Raw genomic sequence first — 23261 nt, 5'->3', positions numbered from 1 at the left:
GAGTCTGATAAATCGCCTCATGGGATGTTACTTGAGTCAGCACTGGTTTGGGCTGAAGACTGAAAAAGATTTCTGCAGCCAGCTCCTCATCTCTGCTTGATGCTAAAGGTTCAATGCAACATTTCCCTTTATAGCATAACACCAACCAAACTGTCAAGTTGCATTGTGGGTAATGGAGGATATTGACAAAATATGACACCCCCTGTTCGGCTGTATCGATCCAGTGAGTTCAGCAGTGTAACAGAAATGCAATGCTAAATTGGTGGAGTACTTTTTAAAGTGAATTAAACAGGCAGGAGGCATTTCCTAATATATATTCCTAGTATTTTTTTTTTCATGAAAATGTTTGAGGGTCTCGCCAGAAAACAGTTTAAATGCAAGATTGCTTCTAGTCAGTATTGGCCTTTTATTATGAATTACACATTGCTGGGAAAATTGTTTCCATCTCTGATATTAATGGCTACAAAGCTTTTTGTTTGTATAACTGATCAATACCTAACTGGTGCTAAGTGTAGCAGTGCTTAACCTGTATTGATTGCAAACTGACATGTGATCACTGCCCACTACAGCATGCTGGAATACATTCATGTGTTGACAATGAGACCACACGATGACTGTGATGATTTCAGTGAGGATGATGCAGATGACAGTCATTGTTATCAATACTTCTACAGTCTGCAGCATCAGAAGGCTAAAGGTGCAGATTAGAGCTGCATGATATATCGTATGAGCATCGTCATCACAATGTACGTGTGCGCAATAGTCACATCGCAGAGCCTGCTATGTAGGAGGCACATGAACTCATCTAATTTCAAGGGTACCTGACACACACTGTGCATGCAGGCTCTTCATGCGCAGCGATCCGCCAATAACATTAGTTCTTATTCAGTGTGCCGAAGCAGACCACATCCCTGCACATGGAGTGAGTCCCTGGTAACAACTGAAAAATGAGCAGCGAACGAGAGAAAATTTCCGCAAATGAAGACTTGGTGCCAAGATGAAAAGCAACATCAGTTAGCTGGAATTATTTCGGCTACAAGAAGGATGATATTGACCAAACGTGTTCTGTGTCAACAGTGCCTTGCATCTGTAGCCACAACGAGAGGTAACACAACTGATTTGTTTGACCATTTACGTCTGTACCACACAGCTCAGTATGACAAAAAACAGGTAAGATTGTCCACAAGACAGCAGCAGTGCAGCATTACATAAAGTGCTGTTCAGGTCATCTGATGAAAACTCCTGAAATTTTTCATATCCCGATATATATCGCAGGGTTAAAAAAATCACAATGTCAGTTTGTTCCAATATCATGCAGCCCTACTGCAGATAGAGTTTCTGAGCACTGTTTCTGGACAACAGGCCACTATAAATGTGTTGCATTTGCTGACATGAAACTCCAGGGAAAATAAATACATTCCAGGGGGAGGACACTTTTCTGCAGTTTGGAATGAATGAATGAATAAATTAATATTTTATGGTTATTTACAGACAAGTAAGCAATGAAACAAACTCTAAAAATGAAGCCAATAAGTTGTGGAGCCAAACCCTCCTGCACATAAAATGAGTGTTTTGTAGAATAATGTTAGGTTAAAACTACAGTTGCAAAGTTATCTAAGAAGCATTTTTGTTATATTTGTGGAAAATCTCTCTCTCTCAGCAACCAATAAATCAAATGCTCGGACAAAAAAAAAAAGATTGTGAACAATATGTTTCTATAAATATCTTAAAAATCTTAAAAAACATCAAAACCCATTCTAATGCAGAGATCTGTATTTTTCACTGATGATGATAGAAATATCTGGCAGAAACAAAAGCAAATATCTCACAATTTTCAAGCCATGACTCTAAAACAAAATCTTTCTCCGCTGTTGACCAACGTAGCTATCACACATTTTGACGTGACACTGGACTAGTACTTTAATTCTAGTAACTTAAATTGCATTTATTACTGCTTGTTACTACCCCAAAACATTCTCTCAAACCTAAACAACTAAATAGGGTTGATTTCAAAACGACATCTATCATTTTTCATTTAAAACAACATGACCACTGCAGAGTACCAGCGACAGGCGCCATTACCTTTGTGATGAGGATGGGTGTTGGTAAATATTGTTAAAGATTTGATGTGTCATGGTCCAAAAGCTTTTTCAAAGTCTGTTTGTTTGTTGCTGTGTTTGCCGTTTACACATATTCACAATTCAGACTTCATATCGGCCGTTTCTGATGGGATTTACCTCAGTTTTATTCAATGGTGCACTACTGCTTATACCACCTTTCTTTATAGTTTTTTCTACCACTGCAATGATACGAAATTCAGAAAGAAAAAACAGATTATGAAACATCTTTTGCATGAGAATGAAAACTGACTGACACAAAATATGTGCTACTGGCTTGTGATTTGCTTACAAAAGCCCCAAATCTTCAGCTGAGCCCCACTTCTTATCACACCATCTCCATCACTCTCTCCCCCTGACCACCTTCATCCCTCCTCCTCCTCCTCATCTCTGCTCCTCTGCCTCTACATCATCTCTCCCTCTCTCCTCCTGCTACAGACACTGTCCCCCTACCTGCCTGCCTGTGCTGGTACAGCCCCCTCTCTCTGCCTCTGTCAATGTATTTTGCCCTTATAAGGAAAGAGCACAGGCAGACTGTACTAACCGTGTGAGCTCAGTGGGGGTGTTGCAGGGGCAGGGAGACCACAGCGACTGTAACGGCGGGGTGAGATGGGAGGAGGATGGAGAAGAGAGGATGGAGGGGCTGTGGGGGGTGTCGAGCCACCACGCTTCTGTCAATGACTCTAAATAAGATGACAGAAATAGGCACAGGGGAGGAAGAGGTGGGGCGAGGGAGGAGAGGCTGGAGATGGGAGAGAGGATGGAGAGGAGAGGCAGGTGAATGTGTCTGCGAGTGTGGATGCTCAGATATCAGGTCGAGGTGATGTTGCTAAGAGACAGAGCATTTTGCAGCCACATTTACCCTTCATGTCAAAAAGGCAAAGTTGGACCCCTCCACACTGATGATATACATTCACAAAGCTCTCATTTCCTCCGTTCTGACGCTGTGAGTAGCGTCTGCATGATGCCAGCTCACCAGCTGCCCACATATTCTTCGATATAGAAGTCTAACATTTAGCTGGTGAGAGTCATGGAGGGAGAGTGTGGGCTTCAGTTGCGGATGTCTGTAGTGCAACGTGACTGGTCCAGGCTTCAGATGTTCTGTTCTTTGATGAGAGGAACTGGGTGGACCCGGTCCAAGAAACAACGACTGATTTCAGATTATTGAGCACGTTCACCATGACTGTTTAAAGAAGTGCACCGATTCAGCATGTCACAATAGATTCATGGTGGACAGTTAGAATCTATTCATCAGAAATCATCAGAGATTCACTTTGTTCCTCATTAAAACCTGGCACCTATATTACCCACAATGCAACTCCACGGACAACAGATCAGTTCGATATTCAGATTTGTTATGCTTGTAGGTCTGATGTAGCCCTGAGCGGCCTCCTCATGCAATGGTGAGGAGCAGTCGAGAGAGGTCTGGGAAGCTTACTTTATTCCCCACGCCCACATATTTTTCATTTTCACATTTGCCGTCTCCAGACCCAACGGGCCCAGGCTCAGGTGAAATTTTCCACTCTGATGAGATTTGAAGTTACACCTCCTAGCAACCACGGATACACACAAGTGCAGGGATAGACTCAGCTGGACTTGGGATGTTTGAGGGGCAGGGGCGAAAAAGAAACAATCTGGGCTCCAGGTACATGCAGTGGGTCACCAGCCTGCAGATAGTCGTGGCATATTCAAAGTGAAGAGGGCGCGTCACCACATTTTGTCCACTTCATCATGTTTTTTCCATCACAGGGGCATCCAAGAGGGCACTTTAGCAGCATCTTTGCAAACATGCAGGCACCAGATCATCCTGCCTGCACCCCCCTGAGCCCAACAGTGCTACTGAGGACAGACGGTCAGACGGACTTCAGGGCTTTAGTGTGACACCAAGTGCACAATTTTTGGGTTTCGGAAAAGACATTTCAGTCTAAAGAGAAAAATCATTGGTGATTGACTTTCATGACTGACTCAACAGAATATATAAACAGACCTTAAAGGACAGCACAGTTTCATACTGTTTTATTTTGTTTATATGTGGCGGACCCTGCCACCTTTCTAGCTTCAAACAGTGTTCTGGGGACCTTACGTTCCTCTGACGATGGCTTATTTATTCAGTTATGTCAAAATAAATATATCTTTTGTTAGTTTGTATTATCACCTTATTAATGTTGTAAATATTACCTTTATGGGTTTGAATTTCTCGTCCAAAGCTACGTAGTGCACCTTTAATTTGACCACTTTTCTGTTTGCCTGCTGAGCTGTCCACGCAGCTGTGTGTAATTCAAATGTTATATTAATAAACATTTAGTAAAATAAGAGGAATTGTCTTAATTCAAGACCAACACAAGTTTTTTTTGTTGTTGAGTTTATCCTTTTCCTTTCACTGTAAAAAATGACGGTTCAGCCTAAAAATCCTCTTGAAATAAATGTTCTCAGCTTTGATTTTCTCACCCCGAGTCACTTTTTCACTGTTTCATTTCAACTTAATGGTGCTGGTGCACTTTACTCCTGCTCATAATTCATAAAACATGCCTTCATAAAGACTGGACTCATATGAGGACACAGGCTCACACACACCACAGGCGGTCTCTGCCATTCATGCAGTGGCAAGCAGGATGGGACAACTGACCTAAAAAATAATAGACACTATATAAATAATCCAGGGTGCTCCGACTTATGCCGGGTGGCAATAATGCTCAGGTATTAATATTTCAGATATAAAGTCCTCCATACTTCTCTTGCACTGCCCCATATTGCCTCCTGAAAAGACAGCTTGGCCTCCTTTCTCGACTTATAATCGATCAAACTGAATGTGCCTTCAGTTTCTCATCCAAAACAATGTTAAAGGAGAATTTAGAGCATGATGACGTCAGATGAAGAGCATGAAACAAAGACCTCTGTGAAATTACAGTAAATGAACAGCCTAGCAATCATTAATTCGTATTTATGTGCTGAGGGACTGTATACAGTAGGTTTGACTGGAGGCAAACTTTTCCTAGAAGCTTATGCAAATGAACTTACTCACCATCCTCCCTCAGTATCCTTGGATACCAGTTATTTTTTCATTTTGGTCTCCTTCAATGCAGAGCTGCCGTCTTTCAGAGCAACGCAGACAGATCAGGTGACGATCATGTGTCTCAGCCGGGCTCTGCGGTATCTGCAGTTCAATCTGGCACACACACACACACACACGCACACACACACACACACACACACACACACACACACACACACACACACACACACACACACACACACACACACACACACTGAAAAACACTGGTGTGAATTTCATGGTGTGGTGAGAACAATTTATCCGTTGGCCGGAGATCAGATGGTCAGGAGGGTTCAATACAAGGCCTCACATCAAAGATGATGTTTATTCACAGACAACAGCTAAAACTCACCGTCCTCGCTCCTGTTCCAAAGAGAACATCTGGTCCTGTGCTCGCTTGAGTCATGAGGGGTGGCGACGCTTGCTCCAACTGTGGAACTGGGGTATCTCATCGTTTGAAAGCACTCCAGATTCTGATGCACTGAGTTAATAAATGATGTCAGTCTATGTTGGAGTCATGTTCAAAAGGGAGAAATTAGGATGGCAACGCTGAGTGTATTGGTAAGATAATGAGTCAGTGAAGTCACACAGTTTAGACCATCACGTCTGCACTGCTGTGCACAAAAGAACAACAGATGCCACCATTTGTGTGCTGCAAAAGCCTCGAATTTCAAGATATCTCCTCAGGACCTTCAGCAGCACCTGTTCACTCACCAGATGGGGGAAACCCACAAAGTCTTTTTTTTGTCTTCTTGTCTAACATTTTACTTATATTTTTGGCAGTTTAAATCCACTGTGTCACTGCCTTTAACTCATTAGTGTGGAGGGAATGTGCCAAGTGTTGCTTTAAAGAGACGATATTTGAGGTTCTCTGTCTGAAAATAAGTGAGATGGGAAGCTCATTAAAAGATATAAACATAACAACATAACAGATTAAATCTTTATAATGAGTTTTGGCTGAAACCATCAGCTAATGTACCAATTATTTTCACCATTAAAGGTCTAGCTTTTAGCAGAAAGAAACCCAAATTGAAGTAAAATGATCAACAGTGTGAAGACAAACAGTGCTGATGCTACGTGGAAGACGTCCGTGTATTATATTGCAGAGATATCTACTGGAGCTAACATGCTAAGCTGCTAGCTCCAGCCGCTCCAGTCCAGAACGCTACCTGCACTGTTAAAAGGGCTAACTAGCTAACAGCAGCCACATTTAGCATGTTGTGCTGATCAGTTATGATATGCTGCCCCTTTGTTTGGAGTGTGAATTTGAGAGGTGACCCATTCTTACATACTGCACTTTTAATAGATTAATTAAGTCAATTAACTGTAACAAAATTATGGAAAAACGTTGATGTGACTTTTTAAATTGCTTCTTTTGTCAAACCAACAAGCCGAAAGACAGAGACGCTGCATTTACTGTCACAAAGGACAAAGAAAAGCAGCAAATCTTCACATTGCAGAAGTTGGAACTTCTTTGCCTGGAAAATGACTGAAACGTTTAAATGTAGAATTAAAATAGCCAGCAATTAATCTTTCGTTTGATCAACTCATCGATAAATAACCTGATCACTGCAGCTCCATAATGAGTCTCACACCAGTTTTTGTAATTACCCTCTTATAATAACTCTCTGATGCGGTTCTTCTCCATCCTCCCCTGCAGAGACAAACTGTTTTGTTGAATGAAAGCTGAAGCACTCTCACGCCACTAAAATATAAAGTGCTCACTTTTTCTGTTCTGCCTTCTCTATTCATTATCTTTTACTTCCTTTTCATCTGTGTGGCGCTCAGTCTCCAGCTAACAGGAGGGTGTCGACCACTGCAGCACCACTTCTATGTTTCTATGCGTCTCTTCCTCTGTGATCGACTACAGATGGCACAGGTGCATTCTGGTACATGGAGTCTATGCAGGCGTTCTTTGAATGTGTGCCTGGAGACTTTACTGCTCAAATATGTGCATATGCAGTGGATGAAGCCCTGTATTTTGCGCCTATATGATTTTCTTTTGTCTCACTGTAACATAGATTTGACCATATTTAATTCATTCTGCTTACTTTCCAATGTACAAATCCTACAGTATCTGCAGTGTTAATAATGTATCATCACAGGGAAGTTGAAGTGAAAACAAAACTGCATTTAATGTTTGCATGCCATTAAAAGCCGCCTATGTGAAACATAGCAAGCGTGCGCCTATTTCTGAAGCGGTGCTGGGCAATGTTTGAAGATGTGAAAGTGGCATTCAGAAGATCCACTTCTCAGATACACCACAAAAACAGGAAGAGCTATATTTATTGACATTAAGCTCTTGTTCTGCTTCTTATTTAAGTTTGGCAGACAGTATTCAAAACAATTTTAGAAAGGCTAAATTAAAAAAACTGAAGTGGTGAGACTTTTTCATTCCCCATGTTTGACCAGAATTAAATGTGTTACAACAGTGCACTTTTCAAAATGATTTTTATTTACTAGTTTTCACAAGTGAAGACGAAACATGTGAATGAAAGTACAGAAAAAAATGCACCTTTTTAATCTTTACTAAGCAGGTTGTCTGTTTCATTCTCATAAATTCCTTCTACTACAAAAACCTTGGTTACAACTTTTTAATGAAATAATAGCATTTGTGAGCTTAGGAAGAGACATAACTAGGCATTGGGCAATATGGAAGTTTCCCGTTACGATTCATAATATTATCTAGATAATCTTAAAAATATTTTAAAAAAAACTTTAAAATAAAAACTAAAAGTTTGATACCAGATCAATAAAACCCTCTAGTTTGTAAGGAAATTAAAATGTTTGTTGCATCACACATTGGGCTCACAATTCTTTTGTGAAAAACAATCATAAATAATCATAAATAGGCTCATCTATTTCGAGATATCCACTTAAGTTAGCATGCTAACCAGCTAGCCTCATCCTGTCCCATCCCCAAATTCTTAAGAAGCGGTTTAAAAAACAACATTCCCCCCTGTGCTCCAAATCCATGCTGCTAGCTACGTGGCTAACTGGGCTAACTTGCTAACAGCAGCTGCAGCTGGCAGCATGTAGTGGTTACTCTGGTGATATGCAGGCGGCTTTTTGCCAGGTGGCCAATATGGACAGTGGCGGTATCATTAGCTGCTATCATGCTGGTTATCTATAAAGCAAATCATTATACACGGCCCATTGTACCCTCTAGGTCGTCCTCATGACTAACCAACCGATTGTGTTGCTGACAGGCGCTCCTTCATGTTGGATGGTTTTTTTTTCAAAGGCTGCAAACATTTCTTTTGATCGCCGCACAAGAACTCTGTGTGAACCTGATTTCATCATTTCTTTTTCCCAAAGTTGTAAGCACTTTTTGCACAGTTTACAGCGGCGAAGCTAATTCTGAACCACTTTGTAGTCTGATTGCAACTTTCTTGCACTCATTTGACCCAACAGCCTGCTCAAATATTAATAATTTCCATCGAGGGCAAAGTTCATTAACTGGACTCCTCGTACACCCAAATACAGTAACCTGATTCTGCCCTGAATTTGGCTGTCGTACAAAATGTGCTGGAGTGTTAGCAGGGCAGCGTTTGCTCTTCATCTCTGTTACTCTGTCCCAGCCCGCCAGGTGGGCTGCCATGAGCACTGTTCTGGGTACCACCAGACCACCAGACAATAGACATTCTGTCCCCCCGAACACACACACATAGTGACAATTTAGCCACGGCTCATTTAACCACGGCCTTTCGTCCGGGCTGCGACCCTGAAGTGACGGTCCTTATGGGAGTTTTTTAGCAGGCCAAATTCTTACCGAGTGACAAGGACACACACAAACACTTGTCAGAGTTTCATGTGTCAGCCTGTAGCCGCTCTTACGGTAAACACATAAACAGCCTCACACTCAGCGCTGCCTATAACCACAAATAACGTGAGTTTCCTTCCCCTCTGCAGCACAGTAGCAAAATGATGCTCAGCAGTCACCCACACACTTTGTAAAAATACCCTGCCGCACATCCTTACTCACCATGATTCACTTTCACACCGTGTGGACAGAAAAAAGTCACTCAGCTGCCGAAACAATGTCAAACACAATACGACTCTGCAGCACACACACACACGCACACAGCACAACACACACACACACACACACACAGAAAACTAGTTGCCCCCTCCTCTTATTGCCAGCAGGCTAGTGGGAGATGTTAGTCAAAGGGGGGAGGGGGTGCTGTGAGGACATGGCGAATGTGTGTGTGTGGTAGGGGTCTTTGTGAGCAAGCGAGGGAGGTAGGAGGAGAAGGGGAGAGGGAGGGAGGGAGGGGGGACAGAGCGTTCTATTTCTCATAGACCAACAGCTGCTGTCTTTAGTGCAGAGAGAGAGAGAGAGAGAGAGAGAGAGAGAGAGAGAGAGAGAGGGAGGGCTGTGTGGCGTGAGGCAGTGCGTGTGCTCAGTGTTTAGGTGAATCCACAGCCCTCTGGCTCACAAGGATAAAGGACTCTCTCCAAGGAAGACAGAGAAAAGCAGCACAAGGACTCTCTTTCCTCTTTTTTTTGCCGCCTTTCTCCTCATTTTCATTCTCTCGCGAGGCCACACCAGCCGCTGGTGTCTGCATTCTGTCTCTCTCTGTCCCTCTCTTTTGTTCCCCCTCTGCATCCATCCGTGTTGCACCTCGGTCCAGAGAGAAGGAAGGAAGAGCAGAGTCAGAGGCATCATCCTCCCCTCCTGCACGCCCAGCCGGTAAGCCGAGAAAAATGCTTCATCTTTTCCCCCCCTTCGTTTTACCTCTCATCCGTTTAGCTCTGATAGCAGGAAGTCCCACCCTGCACCTCACAAGAGAGGCTGCGAGCTGGAGGAGGAGGCTGAGGCTGGAGGATGGATGTGGGTTAGGACTCCAGGCTGAGGCTGGTGGCCGGCCGGTGCTTGGTTTGCTCGGTGGTGGTGGCCCTCGTGGACATGGAGGACTAGTGTGGTGCTGGATGTGGCTCGGCCAAATCAAACCCCGTGGGGCTGGTCAACTGGGGCTTGTCCTCTTTCACTGCAGTGCTTAGAGAGAGCGGCACGGTCACAGCCACAGCCACAGTCAAACACACACACACACACACACACACACATCTACACACACGCTTGAGCAAAGATCCATTCTCTCTATGTATCCAGATACGCTTGTGTGTGTTGATGTGTGTATATTTTCACTGAAGGATGATGGTTTGGTCACAGGACATATGTGACCTAGAACCATCACAGCACATAGCATCATATATCACACTGATGCACTCCACTGTTCTGTGAGCAATGTGGGTAAATTGCATGTCAAGCTCCATTATCGCACACAGGAAATAACACAAAAGAGACTCGGTTTTGTACAGTGAGGTGAGGTGTTTCGAGCTGTGTGTGCTCGTGCAAGATGCCTGCTAAAAACAATAGCCCCAGATTGCGCTGCTGATCAGAAGGGGTGGATGCATGCGACCGGAGTGGAAAAAACAGGGAGGAGGGAAGGGGAAAAAAAAAACTGAATGGAGGGGTGAATGAATGAGGGAAAGGAGGAGAGGGCTGTAGCTACCTGCCGTGCTACTGTGTGACTCTGCAGGTCTTCTTTGTGCGTGCGGGGGAGAAGGAACGTGATGGATGGATGAGAGATTGATAAATAGTGAGGCGGAAAAAGAGAAAGCGGGATGAAGTGCTGTGTGTGTTTGAGTGTGTATGGGCGTGCGGACTGGGGGAGAAACAGACGGTAGAGGTGTGTAATTGAAAGATCTGGGCCCCGTCTATCCCTCTGTAATCTACTGACTCTGGTTATAATCCATACCAGTGGATTAAATGATGATTTACTGCCATGTTGACTTTCACGACACACACGCACACACGCACACACGCACACACACACACACACACTCATTTGATGTCCGAGGAGGACATGTTGCAGTGGCAGTGTGTTATGTTACAATCTCATCTTCTCTTATTGTGTAGTGTGTAGTAATCTCTCTCTCTCTCTATATATATATATATATGCTTATTCATCCATGTTTACACAAAGACATATATACACATACAGCATTATGCATGCACGCACATATGTACATTTATCAGTAGACATGGTGAAATTAGCCACACTATCATCATGTGTATTTAAAAGTACACACGTTATACAGATACTGACAATTTCTAAGAGCCTATGTATCTTTTATTTTGAAATCACACATTCATATGCACCTATATATAGATAAAATATGTAAATACGTATGCCTGTCCTAATTTATGGCTGTCATCCGAACATGCTTACGTACACTGACTGATAGGCTTTGCTCTATGCAGATCATAACCCATTTACATGTATGAATAAACAGCAAGCTGCACTGTAACATCTAGCATGTGTGTGCTCTCGGTGCACAAGTGTGTTAATTAATGTGTGTGTGTGTATGTGTGTGTAGAGGGGTGTTTTTTCTGGTCTAAGATGGAACGGTGGGTGCTATGGTATTTACTCCGCTGTTGCTAGGACACTCCCTTTGAACATTTTAAGCGAGCCTTTTCATTGGCCCGCCACGATGATGCAAGATTCCCTCACCCCAAATCTTTCCTGAGCGCCCATAGAAACATGCCCGTCTGCATTTCCTCCTCTCCTCCTCGCTCCTTCTCTGTCACTCTTTGTCTCACACACACCTCCTCTCCATCTCTGTCTCCATCTCTATCCGAGCGTCTCTCCCTGCGCGTTCCCTCTGCAGCCCCGTCTTTCACTCATTAATTTGTCGCTGCTCTTAAGATTTCCCTCAACCGGTCTTCATCACCTCGGTACATTCTGTCACTTCCATCGCCCTCGTCCAGTCAATAATGCTCGCCGCAAAATGGTGTTGATGGCATGTGCACAATCGTTCTGTCCTGCTGTCTTGCAGGGGATTAGTGTCTCAGAATGTCCTGTTTCCTCTGACGGTATGAGGTGCGGTCTCTTAGGTTGCTTTAGCATGTGTCAGGATTATCAGGTTTGACAAGGCAGAAGACAGGAATGGGGGTTGGGGTGTCACGTCTCTTTATTTTTCTCTTAATGTACATCACCTGACCTTTTCTCCTGAACAGTACGAGCACCGTTTTGTGAGCTACGCCTTCATGTTATCACTGCAATTACCCCAAGTTCACAGCTCCTCAGCATTTCCCGTGATGACATGTATTTCACGCCACACATGTGTGTAATCTTACATGTTGAGGGACTGGGAATACAGGATGAGGGTATGTGAGGTTAGGGCAAATGAAAAAAGGAGAGAAGGGAGGAGAGGATGGGCGATGTTTGTCTTTTTCGCGGCTTCTTTCACTATTAGTCGCCGTTGGAGCGCTGTCAACGCGGCCCCTCATCAGGTGTAACTGAACTAGACACGGCTGAGGTCGCGGCATAACCCCCGATTCAGAGCGTGTGAATGAGGCAGATGAGTGACAAGTACAATGACACAGAAATGTGTGCCGCTACTTCAAAGTGTCATGGTGCACAGCTGAAAAAGAGTTTTGTCAAAACATTTTGACACTGAATAGATGCTAATAGGACAGCCTGAGAGAGCAGCTTGAAGCCTGAAGTGTCTAAAATGAAAGTTGAAGACACAAGAACATTTGCTGCTGTCTGCATTCTTTGCTGATCCAAGAACGTAAATATTTCCTTGATTTGATTTTGTTACTGTGAAAGATTCTTCCATTTATCTTATTATCATATTATTCAATGGGCACCTTGTAATGTTTGAAAGCAAATTTAAAATAATAATAATATAATAATATAATATAATAACTCAGAAATGTATTTTTTTTTCATAAATGACTAAATAAGCTGTGCTAAGAGGAAGATAAGGTCCCCAGAACACTGTTTAAAGCTAGAAAGGTGGCAGGGTCCGCCACATATAAACACATTAAAACAGTATAAAACTGTGTTGTCCTTTAAGTTCAGTTTGTTTATTCAGTTTGTTTAGGCATGAAAGAAATCCGTCGATGAAGATTTTTCTCTTCGGATCAAAATTTCTTCCCCAAAACTACAGCGTGCACCTTTAATCATCCTTGACTATCCTGAACTCTCCCCCACCAAAAGAGCAACAATGATTCAGCGGTGGATTATTGCTTTTTTCCCCATTTAAAGTAGAAAAGCTTATCAGACAGACTTCCACTGGCATGACATAAGAATCAAGTGGACTGAGAGCCATGTTGTGTTCAATCCTTTGATTAACATACAGCGCCATCCGTATGCTTGTCCATGTGGTCCGACTGATTTCCTCACAAAATGCCTGAAAATCCACGTTTTGTCTCCACATTCCTAATCTTGTTTACTGGCCCACCCATCTGTCCACCAGTAACATCTGTCTCTCAATCATCTGTCACTTGAGCTTACATGCTTGCTCTTGATGTTCCATTTGTTTCCATTGGAGTTCAGACCAGTATTGTAGCCGGGCTTTAGTTAATTTCCCAAAACCGAGACCTGATCCGTCTCCACCTGGTAATCTTTTGGTTTTTAAGCCAGTATTGTCAAAAGTCAGGGATTACTCCCTCAGATCAGCGATGATCCAGTTAAAGGGGGGCGGAGAGTGCAGGGTGGTGATGGATGGTCCACTTATAGCATACACAAGGTTATATCTATGTAAAGAGTACATTCAGCACATACAATTTAGGGCTAGAGAACTGCAGATTACAAAGAAATACTCCCCTTGCAGAAATTAAGTGATCATAGGTTTCCTCAGACAATGGTACACCATTCTGGGAAATGGGCTTATTTGCTGAGACTCAAAAAAAGATCAGGTCCACTCTAATTTCAGCTTAGCTTTGTATAAAATGTGGAAATAGGGAGAAACTGCTGGTCTCCCTCTGTGCAAAGCTAAAACACACATCTGAAGATCAGTAATTCACATGTTATATTTGGTTTGTTTAAAGGTCCAATTTGTAAGAAAATTCTCGTTCCCAACTCAACACATACTGTTGTTTGGGATTGTAGGTCAGGGTTTAGGCTGACATCCCAAAGTGTCAGTATTTGCTGAGCTGGGATCAGACTCAAAAATCAGTTTACTTATAAAGTGAACCTGTAAACTGTGCAAAGAAGTAAGTGCAAAAACAACAAGTTGTTTACGATTGTGATTATGTGCCAAACTCTTTCTTGGCCAGAAAGAGTAACTTCCTGAAGTCTCTGCTGGTTTGCTGGCAACCTTATGGTGACAAGTTTTTACACTTTTAACACTTTCTTACAGAATATGCCAAACAGGCGGATTTTTTTCACTGTTAAACAAAACCGGACTCGCTGTTTCAACCTGCTTCCACTTTACTCTAAGCTAAGATATCCAGTTGCTACTGCTTCATATTTACTGTACAGATGTGACAGTGGCATCCATATCCCATCTAACTCTTGGCAAGGAAGCAAATAAGTGTAATCCTAAAACAGAGAACTATTCCTTTAAAAAAAATTAAGATTCAGAAATGAAAAGGTTATGTCACTTGTTCACTGAGCTCTTCAAATTTCACAATCCTGTCCCGTTTTTTGTAGGAATTTTGTATCTTGAAAAGAAAGAGGAACAAGGATCCTCTTAAGTTGACAAAGGAATAAAGGTGATTCTTTAACTCTCCACTCAACGAAAATCAGACTTAAGACTCAATAACTTGATTAAAAAACTTGCCTAACAAGTTTCGAACTGAGGAACTGTCTAATTGAGCACTAACCCGCTGAATCAGTGAGAAAATAGATTTAGCAGACAGTAAGATTTAATTCACCTTGACAAGATCTGATAACTTTAAGATCATATTACTTAATTCTCAATATTGGACAGCACTCGTGGAGACGACTGAAAAGTCTTATTAAGCGCTGTTATCATCCTCGTTACGGGTGTCCTGCCGAAACTCTTTGAAATGTGCGATATCACATCCAATAAGACACAGAGACAGGCCACAGTGAATCCTCTCCTTCCTCTGTGAGTCTCCCGCTAACCTGACATGGCTTGTCTGACTCTCTCTGTCTGTGGCAATGAAGGAGGAGATTCAGGATGTAATCAGATTACTTCAGATCTGCTTTCTGAGGGCTTCCTACAGCATCATGGCCTGATCACATCAATCGCTGTCCACTAACGTCAATAAACAGCCCAAACCCACGAGCCCTCTGGTCACATTTTAGATCAATATCCCCAATTCAGTGGGTAGGTGAAGCCGATTTAGGCTGATGGAAGGCTAAAGAGGGCAGTGCGGGAGGAGAGGAAACGAGACGGCATTGCAATTAGGGTGTAATAAGTGAAGAGACAAATCATCTACTTAGCGATGGTATCTCAATCGAGGCTCCGGCTCTCTTAATAAGTTCTGCTGGATCATACCACCAAGTGTTTGATTACCGAGGCTGAAGGTAAATACACTTAGATGAGAGGGGAACAGTTTAACTTGGATTTAACAGTAATAATGTGGGAGTGTGTAAACTGTAGATGATGGTCTCTCTCGTCAATCTCTTCCCCCTCTTCAGTTGACTGTTGAATGACCTTTTATGACATTGTAAACCACAAATTAGGAGCCTTAAAGCTGCTTCAATCAATACATTTGAATTAAAATAGGTGTTAAATAGCTTTATATTACAACAGTAAACACTGTTGACAACACTGAGGAAGTGTGCTAAGTGCAAAACAGAGAGGAAGTTAGTCAAAACCACGCTGACGCTTACAGTCGCTTTAGGCGCGTCGAATGTTCACACTCACATAAGCTACACACTTACACACACACCAAATGATTTTTCACCAGGCTGGAGGGAAATCATCTCAGTATTTGTACACGAATAAAGATTTTTTATCACATGCATGTCATGAACGCAGGATTTACGATTACAAAGGAAGAGGTTAGAATCCTTTGTCTTCCTCATGACTGTTAGCATAACAGAAGGAGCTACAAGCGTCAGAATCTAACAGCCGCCTTGGTGGTCGATTAACTTACTAATAATGAGTAGGTTGGAACAGGATAAACGGATATGTCAGCACTGAACACAAGTAAAATTGGTGGGTTATTATTTAAAAAGTGGTAAAATTTCTGACAATTGAACACTTTACGATTTGCAAGGACATCTGGTTTGCTCACGGCCTGAATAGTATTTCTCCAGTCCTAGTTTTGTTTTGATGATGGAGTAAAAGTGTAAGGACTTGATTATCTACTTATCTAACCTGCAAGCATTAACATGTCTGGCTAACTGCTTACTACGGTTATGTTGTATGTCATGTGTAGCACAAGTTTTGAAGCCAAAGCAACACAAAATAACGTTACACATGAACAAAATTGTTCAAATTTTTTCCGTCCAGGTTTTATTAACCGTTGTATTCTATTTACCAAGGCTTCAGTGTTGAGTCATTAATGAAGATATATCCGAGTTTTTTCTAGCATTAGCGGCTCTGTCAGGATCTTCATTTGATTCAAGGAAGTTTACTTTCCAGCAATAGCCTTTGTGTGTGTGTGTGTGTGTGCGCCAGGTCTGCCATGGGCCCACTGGGCTGCTGGCAGTCATGCTTGTGTTTAGTGTTTGATCAGGCTTGTGAGAACATTCACATAGATCTTCTACCTTTTTCCCTGCTCATGGACACACACACACATACACACACGATCACTAATTAGTTAGTTAGGTATCCACTGTTTACAGTGTATTACTAGCATGTTTTTTTTATGAAACAACAAAGACAGAATATGAATGTAACTCCAAAATAAATCAGTGGACAGAAATAAACCACACACACAGCCAAGATCTCAAACTTTCACACCAGGGATCCACCAACACATCCCAGATTCACTTTTATTTTATCCTGTTCCATCAATATTTTTTTTTCCTGCGTCAGCTTGAGCCCATACCTTACATCGCAGCCAATTTCCCATATTTGAGAGCTGCTGCTGCTATCCTGCCCCTCCCAGTGGGATAGGGAGTAGTGTAACACTGCATCCTCTGCCATGTGAGACACACTGCAGCACATTGTGATGGAGCATCGCCTCCGTCAAGGACACGCCGGCTCTTCCTGGTATGTATAGGGTGGATGACTTCGACACAGCGAGCTGAATATAGATTCTAGGTCACGCTGAGGTCAGAGGTTGCCCCATTCATTCATTTTCTGTGGTCATGTGCTGCAGTCGAGAGATTGAGACTCACGCTGTGTCCCAGTTCACTGGGTACATAGTAGTAGTATGCAGCATGTGCTTGCAGATGTTCACAGAAATAGCAGTTTATATGTGAAAAACACTGTTCTTCCTGTGAGCCTGATAATCCGACCTTGTAACTCTTTAGTCCCCAGTCCATTATGTTGATGTTGCCATGCCATTTTAGGCTTCAGAAGTTATTTTGCAGTATCGAATGAAGATGATTTTCAGGCAACATGGAGCTGTGATATCGCTAAAGCAGCCAACATAAAGGCTTTTTTTTACACTGGAGAACAATTTAAAAGGTCCAGTGTGTAGATTTAGAGACATTTAGCGGTGTGGCTGCAGGTTGCAACCAACTTAATACTCCTCGTCTCATACTTGTCTCACTGAAAACATGAAATGCCAGTGTTTGTCCATTATGGGCTACTGTAGAAACATGGCTATGCAGCATGGCCGACTCTGTGGAAGAGCACCATGGATCTGATAAAGACAATCTGGATAGAGTATTCCCATGAGAGCTACGCAGTGGTGCATGACGACATAAGTCCAGGTCCGACTTCCTGAAAATTGTCCAATTGTCCAAGCTTCCTCATTGTGAAGCCCATAGAGCGTGTGCTAGAGACTTTAACCAGCTGCTTGTGACCCTCAAAGAAATGCATCTCTCAGGTTTACAGCAGCTTATAACTAACATTGTACACAGTGTTGCCACCATGTCTGATTGGCTTCTAAGCCTGGCACTGTTCCTGAGGGCTTGAGGAGGACCTGCTCCCTCTGATATAACAGGCTCATTGTAAGGTAATGAAGTGATTCTTTCAGGTGATTGTAGAGTACTGAAAACAAAATTATAAATATATCCCATATCTGTCATTAAATCTTGCACACCTGACCTGCAACAGTTGAAATTTATATTTAAGTTGCAACAATCTGTACACTTCTATTCAAACCTCTTCCGTGCACATCGTCATCGTTCCTTCTGGCTCCGGCACAAATATCTGCGTCCACAACACTCTGGTCGGCTCAGCTGTTTTCCCAACCGGGGAGACAGCAGTTCATGAGCACAACACTAAAGCTACAGGAACAGCTGAGATGTGATTCAGAAGTCTGTTGTTTACCGTGCGAGAATAAGCTGAATGTTTTTCCAAAGATTTGAAACTATTTTTGTTTTTCCAAGATCGCTTCTGGGGCTCTTTTTGCTAATCTCACTACTGTGCATGTGCAGCAGCATGGCAAGCACTCGAGCATGCATTTTGACAAGTCGTTACTATATTTGGTAGGGGTTTTTTTTCAATTTGCACACACTTCAGACTCAAAACCTACTAAGATCTTAAAGATGAGAACGGTGGCTGACGTACATGCCTGCAACAAAACCATACAGTAAGAAGGGACGTGGGCGGAAGAATAGACAGCAAGATGGACAGACAATGAACTGAGAGAGTGAAGGAGAGTTGAAGGAGAGAGGACAATCACAAGACAGCGAGACGCCGGGGAGTTGAGTTCAAACTGCTTTTATGTACTGTTTTATAGTAGTCCTTGTCGCACACACACACACACACACACACACGCACGCGCGCGCACACACACACACACACACACACACACACACACACACACACACACACACACACACACACACACACACACACACACACACACATTTTAAACCGGCTCAATGAAAACCAAATGAATTCAAATCAGTTTCAGGTGAATATGCGCACACACAATGCAAACCAACTAAATGTTATTTTCATCCCAATGAAATGTACTTCACATGTAAACACACACACACACACACACACTATGTTCAGAGCTGATACAAAGCGGTGTGTGAGGAGAGGCTGGCTGTTCAGACGTTTATCGCTTCGCTCTTTGTTTACAGATGGCAGGGGGTCAGGGAAGGACACGAGGAAAAAGGGGGTGCGACACAATAGCCACAGCCATGACAGCAACACACACATACACACATCAAGAGTGCATGTAGACCCCTAAAGGCCCATAGCCTGCCTTTGATAGCAGCTAATTGGCATCCCGCATCACAAACAAAAATAACAAGAGCTTACTGTACACCCATCCTCCCTCTGAAGGCCGAAGCTCAGAGAGGAAACGGCTCTTATGACGGAAATTCAAGGCTGTAATTTCTCCAACTCTGCTTTTTCAAGGTTCAAAACGCCCCTGAGCCAAATTATGGTGCTCAAATATTAATGGCTACATTAAATATAAGGAATATATTAATCTCTGTGGCAGAGGAAAGAAAGAAAAACAGAGCAGTGAGACTGAATTATATTAGCAAGAATCTCTCATGTTAGACACTTTGATGAGCAGGATACTGTGTATTACAAGTGCAAATGCACTTTATGGGTATAAACCTTCAGTGATGGCTACACAATAGAGACATTAGAGTTCGGTTTTTATCCACCTCTGAGCAAATAAACCATGAAATCCCTCAGTTGGTGCCCCACTTCTTAATTTCAGTCGAAAGAAATGATCACACTGAAGCATGTTACACAAGGAAAATGGATTCAAGTGCAGCTTAAACATGCCATGCCCTCTCTCGCTCTCTCTCTCTGTCATTTCTGCTGTCACTCACTCTATCCTCCCCTTTTTCTTTGTCAGCCTCACAACACAGAATCACAATGCTCATTTGCAATCGCCCTTTCATGAGGCACCATGCGCCGCGCCGGACTCAGACCCAGCCAGTGTGTGTGTGTGTGTGTGTGTGTGTGTGTGTGTGAGAGAGAGAGAGAGAGAGAGAGAGAGAGAGGGAGATGGAGAAGGGGGAGGGGTGATGCTGAGGAATCGTAACCTCCTCCTTCCATTTCCATCTCTCTTTCTGCTCTCCGGCGCTCCGTCCTTTGCTAGCTCTCACGCTCAGCTCCCACTCTGCCCTTTTATTCTCCTTCCCTCCTCACCTCAGCGAGGGACGGCAGTATCTATAATTGTGTATGAATGTGTGTGTGTGTGTGTGTGTGTGTAGGCCCGAGGCAAATTGGCTGTAACATTCCATCATCGGTCAATCTCTAGTGATGGTCTAGCTGGGTTTGACACTGCCACCCTCCATTATACTCCTTAAACTAGCTCTTTGTCTCCTCTCCTCTCCTCTCCTCTCCTAGCATCCGCTTTCCTATCTTTCCTTTCCTTTCCTTGCTCCCTCCTTCTCATTTGCTACTTTTTCTTTTGTCGCCTTTATTCACCTCTCCTTCACTTGCTGTTCCTTTCATTCTCATCTTTCTTCTCCCAGCTCTTCCTTTCAATTGATTTACTTTCTTTGTCTTTTCTCCCCTCTCCTTTCCTCTTACCCCCCTTCTCATTTCTTTTCCTTTTCCTTAAATTCCTCTCTTTAGGTTTCCTTTCTTTCATTCTTTTCATTTCATTACCCCTAATCTCTCTATGGGATCATCTGCCATTTTCCTCCCAAACTACCCCCAGAATCAGCATGGTCTTACTTACAGTAATGTACAATATACTTACAGTGTACATTATATACCATTAGTGTCAGCATCAAGAAGTGGCTCTATACCTTTTCTCCAAACAAATCTGAGGATTAACTGAGCTCAGGGCGATGTTTAGTTCACTTGACATCCTCTTCATTCCCCCTCAAATCTTTCCTCTCTAAACACACACATGAGCCAGTGATTTAACGGCAGCCTCCTGCGCTCGCCTCTACCTTTAGGGAGAGTGTGCTGAGAACAAAGCAGAGAGGACAGAGGGAGCATACAAAAGACACACGAATAGAGGAGGAGGTCAATAGGGTGTGCGGTGAGAGGATGAGTGAATGAACAGCTGCATAAAAGAGGGGCTTGGAGTGAAGGGAGGGGAGTGATGAGAGGGGGGGAAAGGTCGGGAAAGAGTGAAAGAGATGAAGAGCGGGAGCGAGGACTGGAATGATACAGGTATTTTTTTTTAAAGAAGGACCTTCAGTAAGCAGATTTAACATGAACTAAGTAGCAAAGACTCTCATCAAAACAGACAGGTGTCTCTGTACAAAGACTTTGTGATCTCTCCTTTCTCACCACCTCTCTCTGAAACACTTATCAGCTTTGAAGTCACTGAAAAAGCAACTGTAGTTACAGACTGTCCCTCCAAACTGCCTGGACCTCTCCTTCAGTGCCTCCTATCTGGAGACTGCAGAGTAGTCTATTTGATTAGCATGACACTGATTCATGATGGGGCTCCTTAAGTGGGAGTGCCAGTATCAAAGTGAAGTCTTCCTGGAATCTGATTGATTAGTTTTGATTTTAAAGAACAGTTGATTATGGAGTCTTTTTCCCGACTCATTGAAAATACTGTCTGCCCATAGCACTGGTATTTACTCATACAGCAACACTGTATTCCCCTTCTGTCTCAAATGCTGTTGTAGCTCCTGTCTCTTTAAGGCCCCTCTCCTGAACACCCAGTCTGCTCTGATTGGTCAACTCACACACACCTGAGTCAGCACCACACACTTTGCCTCTGTTGTGTTTTCAGCTTCTAGTTCACTTCATGTTTACCATAAATGTATGAATAAATTATGCGAATGTGTGACATCAGTCACATAGTGTGATGTCAGCAAGTTACAGGGTTTCTGTTTTCTGGTAGACATCACTGTCATGAGAGAATGTTTATCCCTCCAGGACGGATCCACAGACTTGGAGAATCTCTCCATGGAGGCGCTGAAGATGCTTGACTAAAAAAAGAAAAAAAAAGAAAACAACTGATCATTATTTAGGCTTTCAATCACATATAGTGCACTTCCTGAACAGACTGAGTCGCAAATTCTCATGCAAATGGTTGTTTTCAAATGACATAACCACGAACGAACCTTTAAGTTCAGCATTTAATTTCTTCTGGAGTGTCGTGGTGGACCAGACCAAGTGAAGAGATGATAGGAAACATGAGGAAGAGAGAGGCTCAGCAACGGTCTCAGGACAAATTCAAACCAGGGACTACGAACCATGTTGACACTGCAATTCTCTATGTTGCAACTTTACCTACATTTCCTTAGGTTCAATTTAAAATGTTATCTTGAAGCAAAGCTGTGATAATGGTCTGGTTAGGTTTAGCCACAAAACACACTTTGTTAGGGTTAGGAAAAGATCATGTTTTGGCTTTTGGAAATGTGCTGAGGTCTCCATAAAAATATTCAGTAATGTCGTACTTACACATGTTGAAACACAGTCTTGAACTGCAGTCACTGGCTTGAAACCCATCTGCCCTGTATGATAGTTGGGTCATTCGCATGTAATGTGAAGGGGATGTGACACATATTAAGAAGTCTATATGGCACTTGACCAGTGAACGTATCAGTGGTTTGCGCAGATGTTTACTGCCAAGAATTTGTCCCAGAAACTGGGCTGTGTCTTAATCCCTGCGCAACAATCCCTACTGTCACTGAGACAGTTGGTGTTTTCTTACATTTATCACCCATCTTTACAAACAAACCAAATCTGACTGACTATACTGTAGCTTAGGATCCTGAACCAAGCCCATTTTATACCTCTACTATTGCGTCCTGTTTTGATCGGACTGTATTCTAATACATAAAAAAAAAAAAAAAGTTTGATGTGACTAAGAGGAAGTAAATCTGATGAAACTGCATGCAGTTCTACATCAAACCTACATAGAGAGGTGGAAAATGGAGTTTGTGTGGATCTGGTTGAGAAGCGCTGAGAATGCAACCAGGTGGCGTGGGGCTTAAACAGCAAACTAACACACTCAGCCAATTAGCAAAATTGAAAATAGTAATCCATCAAACTGTGTAGTCAGGGCCCTGAAGCTGGAGAAAAATGATGTGTCTGCTCTCAATCTGATCCATCAATAGTCATCACAACAGCTGCATAGAGCTGGTACTTCTTTAATGATGCACTGTACCTAAAAACTACTTCTCTAAAGCTAAAACAAATGAGAAAATCTAGTGGCTTTTCAGTGTTGTCAGACTCGGGTATACAGATGTATTTTACCTTAACTCCATCCACAGGAATTTACCCTGAAGGTCTCAGTTCAAGTTCTCACCTCTCACCTTCTCAAGTTCTGACCTCAGCATCCTGTGCAATGCTTGACCATTGAC

The 23261-nt window shown here is 42.8% G+C and overlaps 1 protein-coding gene across 1 annotated transcript in view; it reads left to right on the top strand.

The window, feature by feature from the left end:
* The first annotated feature begins 9550 nt into the window (after positions 1-9550).
* Positions 9551-23261, top strand: part of fam49al (family with sequence similarity 49 member A, like) — a 34022-nt gene continuing 20311 nt past the window's right edge. Inside the window, exon 1 of the mRNA XM_037093575.1 lies at positions 9551-9865. The gene's annotated coding sequence lies outside the window, so the exon portion shown is untranslated. The remainder of the gene's footprint in view (positions 9866-23261) is intronic.

This window comes from Acanthopagrus latus, chromosome 3, assembly GCF_904848185.1.
Source record: "Acanthopagrus latus isolate v.2019 chromosome 3, fAcaLat1.1, whole genome shotgun sequence".
Classification (NCBI taxonomy): domain Eukaryota; kingdom Metazoa; phylum Chordata; class Actinopteri; order Spariformes; family Sparidae; genus Acanthopagrus; species Acanthopagrus latus.
This window is presented reverse-complemented; position numbering and strand designations above follow the sequence as displayed.